Source organism: Babylonia areolata, chromosome 33 (genome assembly GCF_041734735.1).
Source record: "Babylonia areolata isolate BAREFJ2019XMU chromosome 33, ASM4173473v1, whole genome shotgun sequence".
In the NCBI taxonomy this organism is placed as follows: domain Eukaryota; kingdom Metazoa; phylum Mollusca; class Gastropoda; order Neogastropoda; family Buccinidae; genus Babylonia; species Babylonia areolata.
In genome coordinates this window covers 6,439,642-6,447,141 of record NC_134908.1, presented here as the reverse complement: position 1 = coordinate 6,447,141, position 7,500 = coordinate 6,439,642, and the positions used below count along the sequence as shown (strand labels likewise).

The 7,500-nt window shown below is 45.7% G+C and overlaps 1 protein-coding gene across 1 annotated transcript in view; it reads left to right on the top strand.

Annotated features, from left to right (window-relative positions):
• Positions 1 to 7,500, top strand: part of LOC143276931 (uncharacterized) — a 20,164-nt gene that overhangs the window by 464 nt on the left and 12,200 nt on the right. The gene's annotated exons all lie outside the window — the stretch shown is intronic.

Genomic DNA, 7,500 nt, shown 5'->3' with positions numbered 1-7,500 from the left:
TGTGGTGTGGGGTGGTGTGGTGTGGTGTGATGTGGTGTGGTGTGGTGTGGTGTGTGATGTGGTATGGGGTGGTGTGGCGTGGTGTGGTTTGGTGCTGTGTGGTGTGGTGTCCTGTGGGTTGGTGTGGTGTGGTGTGATGTGATGTGGTATGGAGTGATAGGGTGGGGGTGGGGTGGTATGGTGGGGGTGGGGTGGCGTGGTGTGGTGTTGTGTGATGTGGTATGGGGTGGTGTGGTGTTGTGTGATGTGGGGTGGTGTGGGGTGGTGTGATGTAGTATGGGGTGGTGTGGCGTGGTGTGGTTTGGTGCAGTGTGGTGTGGTGTGATGTGGTGTGGTGTGGTGTGATGTGGTGTGGTGTCCTGTGGTGTGGGGTGGTGTGATGGGGTGATGGGGATGGGGGTGGGGTGGTATGGTGGGGGTGGCGTGGCGTGGTGTGGTGTGTATGGTGTAGTGTGGTGTGGCGTGGTGTGGTGTGGTGTAGCGTTGTGTGGTGTGGTGTGGTGTGGTGTTGTGTGATGTGGTGTTGTATAATGTGTTGTGTTGTGTTGTGGTGTGGTGTGGTGTGGTGTGGTGTGGTGTGGTGTGGTGTGGTGTTGTGTAATGTGGTGTGGTGTGGTGTGGTGTAGCGTTGTGTGTTGTGGTGTGGTGTGGTGTTGTGTAATGTGGTGTGGTGTGGTGTGGTGTAGCGTTGTGTGTTGTGGTGTGGTGTGGTGTGGTGTTGTGTAATGTGGTGTGGTGTGGTGCGGTGTGTATGGTGTAGTGTGGTGTGGTGTGGTGTGGTGTAGCGTTGTGTGGTGTGGTGTTGTGTAATGTGGTGTGGTGTGGTGTGGTGTGTATGGTGTAGTGTGGTGTGGTGTGGTGTTGTGTAATGTGGTGTGGTGTGGTGTGGTGTGGTGTGGTGTTGTGTAATGTGGTGTGGTGTGGTGTGGTGTGGTGTGGTGTGTATGGTGTAGTGTGGTGTGGTGTGGTGTGGTGTTGTGTAATGTGGTGTGGTGTGGTGTGGTGTGGTGTGGTGTGTATGGTGTAGTGTGGTGTGGCGTGGTGTGGTGTGGTGTAGCGTTGTGTGGTGTGGTGTGGTGTGGTGTTGTGTAATGTGGTGTGGTGTGGTGTGGTGTGGTGTGTATGGTGTAGTGTGGTGTGGTGTGGTGTGGTGTTGTGTAATGTGGTGTGGTGTGGTGTGGTGTGGTGTGGTGTGGTGTGTATGGTGTAGTGTGGTGTGGCGTGGTGTGGTGTGGTGTAGCGTTGTGTGGTGTGGTGTGGTGTGGTGTTGTGTAATGTGGTGTGGTGTGGTGTGGTGTGTATGGTGTAGTGTGGTGTGGTGTGGTGTGGTGTAGCGTTGTGTGTTGTGGTGTGGTGTGGTGTGGTGTGGTGTGGTGTGGCGTGGTGTGGTGTGGTGTGTATGGTGTAGTGTGGTGTGGTGTGGTGTGGTGTAGCGTTGTGTTGTGTGGTGTGGTGTGGTGTGGTGTGGTGTGGCGTGGTGTGGTGTGGTGTGGTGTGGTGTTGTGTGTATGGTGTAGTGTGGTGTGGTGTGGTATGGTGTAGTGTGATGTGGTGTTGTGTAATGTGTTGTGTTGTGGTGTGGTGTGGTGTGGTGTAGCGTTGTGTGGTGTGGTGTGGTGTGGTGTTGTGTAATGTGGTGTGGTGTGGTGTGGTGTGGTGTGGTGTGTATGGTGTAGTGTGGTGTGGTGTGGTGTAGCGTTGTGTGGTGTGGTGTGGTGTGGTGTAATGTGGTGTGGTGTGGTGGGGTGTAGTGTGATGTGGTGTTGTGTGATGTGGTGTGGTGTAGTGTGATGTGTTGTTGTGTAATGTGGTGTGGTGTGGTGTGGTGTGTATGGTGTAGTGTGGTGTGGTGTGGTGTGGTGTGGTGTTGTGTAATGTGGTGGGGTGGGGTGTGATATAGTGTTGTGTTGTGTGGATTGGTGTGGTGTGGTGTGGGGTGGGGTGATGTGGTGTGGTATGTTATGTTGTATTGGATCGTGTTGTGTTGTGCTGTGCTGTGCTGTGCTGTGCTGTGCTGTGCTGTGCTGTGCTGTGTTGTAGTGTGTTGTGGTGTTGTGTAATGTGGCGTGGTGCGGTGTGGTGTAGCGTTGTGTGGTGTGGTGTAGTGTAGTGTGATGTGGTGTGGTGTGGAGTGATGTGGTGTGGCATGTTATGTTGTATTGGATCGTGTTGTGCTGTGCTGTGCTGTGCTGTGTTGTGTTGTAGTGTGTTGTGGTGTGCTGGGATGGGTTAGGTTGGGTTTGTGGTGTCGTGTGGTGTGGTGTGTATTTAGTGGTCTGTGTTGTTGTGGTGTGGGGTGGTGCGGTGTGGGGTGGTGTGATGTGGTGTGTCTCTCTCACTCCCCTTTCTCTCTCCCTCCCTCCCTCCCTCTTTCTCCCTCTCTCTTTCTCTATGCCCCCCCCCCTCTTTCTCTTCCAAGGATAGTTGAATTAAAAGACAAAAACAAAAACAAAAAAACTATTGTGAATCTCATTTTTACCATAGATGATGCAGCTCCAGTGTCCACTCCAGTCTTTCACATGTATAATTACTTTTTAACCCAACAAATGGGCAGCCACGCCTCGTGTTCAGAATTTATGCGAACTTGGAAGCATCGTGTCTCTGTATATCTGTATCTCACCAAACGCCGTCAGTATATAGAGTGCAGGGTTGGTTTCGTGCTAAACTGATCGCCAGAATGCGAATATGAGCAGAAAAATAAGGATATGATAATAATAATGATCATGATCATGATAACGATAAAAAATAATTAATAATAATAATAATAATAATATAATGATAATAATATAAATTATAAGAATGAAATGAAATTTTAAAAAAAACTATTCCCCACCCCACCCCACGAAAAAAAGAAGAAGAAAAAAAAACCAAACGATAACCGAAAAGGCAGGGTACTCCATTACTTGTGTACACACGCACACGCACACACACACAAAAAAGGATCAAATCATAGTTGTGGTGGAAGGCTCAAAGTCAACACCAACCTATCTTAAATATGGCGTGCCACAGGGTTCAGTGTTGGGCCCTGTTTTATTTGTTCTCTACACACACACACACACACACACACACACACACACACACACACACACACACACACACACACACACACACACACACAGTGACCTGACCCCATTTTCAAAGAACAATCCATCAGTCACCACGCCATTCGCAGTTGACACACAGATGCATGAAACCCGTCCCCCCCCCCCCTCTCCCCCCTCGCCCCCTGCCCGCTCCCCACCACCAAACAAATAAGCACAGTCAATATCAGACATACAAACATGCAATTCACGAGTTAACTCTCTCCATACGAACGGCGAAAGAGACGACGTTAACAGCGTTTCATCCCAATTACCATCATCAAAATATTGCAAGCGGAAGGCTCTTATACTGAAGAGGTGAATGTTGACAAAGAATACCACAGTTCTGACGACGGAAGCTAAAGGTTGGGTCATTCAGACACCCACTGGACATCCGAGGGGTCTGTGTAGAGGAGAAGAGAGGACTGGCCGTACTGAGTGAGTTAAAACCTGAATAAACACTTACAAACTAAAAACTGAACAACGGGAAACCTGAAGCATTGTTTGATCAAGTATGAAAGATCTTTTTTTTTCTTTTTTTTTCCTCCAAGACACAGCATCCACTTCTGTCCATGTAGGTCAAACCGATATTCTCTTTGCATATCACACACACACACACACACACACACACACACACACACACACCAAAAAAAAAAAAATCTTGGTGTCACACTCTCTCTCTCTCTCTCTCTCTCTCTCTCTAGTGACATATCCATGGACAAGCATGCTTCTAATGTCTGTGAGTACGCGTACACCACCACCACCACCACCAACAACAACAACACCACCAACAACAACAACAACAACCAAACCAACCAACCAATTTTTTCCCCACCCTCAACCAACTAGGCCTCACACTGCTATAAAGATTCGAACCCAGGACCCACGCATTATCCAACCCAACAAAGTATGCCCTGACCACTCGTCTTTTGATGTTACGGCCAGTCCTCTCTTCTCCTCTACACAGACCCCTCGGATGTCCAGTGGGTGTCTGAATGACACAACCTTTAGCTTCCGTCGTCAGAATTGTGGTATTCTTTGTCAACATTCACGTCTTCAGTATAAGAGCCTTCCGCTTGCAGTATTTTGATGATGGTAACTGGGGTGAAATGCTGTTAACGTCGTCTCTTTCGCCGTTCGTATGGAGAGACTTATTAAATTAAGTGTTTGAGCGTGTTAGAGCCAGGCAGGACAAAGAGTCCTTCAACTTAAGGAGACACCCCCATGCTGGCACCAACAAGGCAAATTGGTGTGTCAGTCGATTGGAAAAGCAAAGAGGCCGTTTGTAGAACAAGCACTTAACATGGTTAAACACTTAGGGCGATACACAGATAAAGCTGGTGACCCAAACATGAAACAGGTCACAGGAAGGGAGGAAAGAAGGAAGAATGGAAGGAGGGAATGGATGAAGGGAGGGGAGGACTGATGGAAAGAAAGAAAGAAATGGATGAATGAATCAATGAATCAATGAATGAATGAAATGGTTACCTAACCATGAAACAGGTCACAGGAAGGAAGGAAGGAAGGGAGGACTGATGGAAAGAAAGAAAGAAAGAAAGAAAGAAAGAAAAGAAAGGAAGAAAGGAATGAATGAATGAATGAATGAATGAAGTGGTCACCTAATCATGAAACGGGTCACAGGAAGGAAGGAAGGAAGGATGAAGGGATGGAGGACTGGTGGAAAGGAAGAAAGAAATGAATGAATGGATGAATGAATGAAAGAATGAGTGAATGAATGAATGAATGAAGTGGTCACCTAATCATGAAACGGGTCACAGGAAGGAAAGAAGGAAGGAAGGATGAAGGGAGAGAGAACTGATGGAAAGAAAGAAAGAAATGAATGAATGAATGAATGAAGTGGTCACCTAACCATGAAACGGGTCACACGAAGGAAGGAAGGAAAGAAGGAAGGAGGAAAAGGAAGAAAGGTGGAAAGACTGATTGAAAGAAAGAAAGAAATGAAAGAAAGGAAGGAAAGAAGGAAAGGAGGAACTGGTTACCTAACCATGAAACGGGTCACAGGAAGGAAGGAAGGAAAGAAGGAAGGAAGGGAGAACTGGGTGAAAGAAAGAAAGGAAAGAAATAAAGGAATGTATGAATGAATGAATGAATGAATGTATGAATGAATGAAGTGGTCACCTAACCTTTAAGCAGGTCACACGAAGGAAGGAAGGGAGGAAGAAAGGAAGGAGGGAAATGATGAAGGGAGGACTGATGGAAAGAAAGAAATGAATGAATGAATGAATGAATGAAGTGGTCACCTAACCGTTAAGCGGGTCACAGGAAGGAAGGAAGGAAGGAAGGAAGGAGGGAAATGATGAAGGGAGGACTGATGGAAAGAAAGAAAGAAATGAATGAATGAATGAATGAATGAAGTGGTCACCTAACCGTTAAGCGGGTCACAGGAAGGAAGGAAGAAAGAAAAGGATGAAGGGTGGGGAGACTGGTGAAAAGAAAGAAAGAAATGAAAGAGAGAAAGGAAGGAAGGAAGGAAATGGTCAGCTAACCATGAAACGGGTCACAGGAAGCAAGGAAGGGAGAACTGATGGAAAGAAAGGAAAGAAATAAAGGAATGAATGAATGAATGAATGAATGAAATGGTCACCTAACCATTAAGCGGGTCACAGGAAGGAAGGAAGGAAGGAGGGAGGGAAAGGAAGAAGGGTGGAAAAACTGATTGAAAGAAAGAAAGAAAGGAAAGAGAGAAAGGAATGAATGAAGTGGTCACCTAACCATGAAACGGGTCACAGGAAGGAAGGAAGGAAGGGAGGACTGATGGAAAGAAAGAAAGAAAGAAAGGAATGAATGAATGAATGAAGTGGTCACCTAACCGTTAAACGGGTCACAGGAAGGAAGGAAGGAGGGAAAGGATGAAGGGAGGGAAGACTGATGGAAAGAAAGAAATGAATGAATGAATGAATGAATGAATGAAGTGGTCACCTAATCATGAAACTGGTCACAGGAAGGAAGGAAGGAAGAAAAGGATGAAGGGTGGGGAGACTGGTGAAAAGAAAGAAATGAAAGAGAGAAAGGAAGGAAGGAATGAAATGGTCAGCTAATCATGAAACGGGTCACAGGAAGCAAGGAAGGGAGAACTGATTGAAAGAAAGGAAAGAAATAAAGGAAGGAAGGAAGGAATGAATGAAGTGGTCACCTAACCATTAAGCGGGTCACAGGAAGGAAGGAAGGAAAGAAGGAGGGAGGGAAAGGAAGGGTGGAAAGACTGATTGAAAGAAAGAAAGGAAGGAAGGAAGGAAGGAATTGGTCACCTAATCATGAAACGGGTCACAGGAAGGAAAGAAGGAAGGAAGGAAGTAAAGGATGAAGGGAGGGGAGACTGATGAAAAGAAAGAAAGAAAGAATTAATTAATTAATTAAGAAAAGAGAAAGACAAAACAAATAGGAAATAAACGGATGGATGAGTGAATGAATGAATTGATGAATGAATGAATGAATGAATGAATGAACAAAGGGAAGAGCGAAGAAAGAAATGAAGAAAAGGGAAAGACAAAACAAAATCAGAAAAATGAATGAATGAATGGATGGATGGATGAATAAATGGATGGATGGATGGATGAATGAATGGATGGATGGATGGGTGGGTGGGTGGGTGGATGGATGAATAAATGGATGGATGGATGGATGGATGGATGGATGGGTGGGTGGGTGGATGAATGAATGAATGGATGGATGGATGGATGGATGAATGAATGGATGGATGGATGGATGGATGAATGGGTGGGTGGGTGGATGGATGAATAAATGGATGGATGGATGGATGAATGAAAACGAAAAGAATGGCGAAAGAAATTAAGAAAAGAGAAAGAAAAAACAAAATAAGGAAAGGAATGAATGAATGAATGAATGAATGAATGAAAAAGAAAGGGTATGTGGCGTGTAGTATTGTGTGTTGCTCAGTCTGTTTACAGTATTTTGGGGAAAGCCCAGAAAGTGTCTTGTTTCATCAATGAGAAGAGACCCCAGAATCAAGAATATTTCATCCTTTGACATCCGTTGGGGTGTAAAGGATATTCATTAAAACATAGGCATGATACCCCCCCCCCCCCTACCCCCACCCGCCCACCCCCACCCCAAACCTCCAGACCCCCCACCCCTAAAAATAAAAAAGTCCTAACAGAAAACAGACAATAGAATGGCGATTAAAGCAGATAAAGAGCGAAGCGATCATAATCATCATCTTGTAATGTTTATCTCAATCTTATCTTATTTTCATCATTCACTTTTGGTTTGTTTGGTTTGTTGTTGTTTAGTTATTGTTGTTGTTGTTTTGTGAATTTCCCCACTTTCGAGCACGATCGCCTCTCTGCTTTCAAAAAATTGACCAAAAAAAAAGAGAGAGAGAGAGAGAGAGAGAGAGAGAGAGAGAGAGAGAGAGAGAGAGAGAGAACGAAAGAAAGAA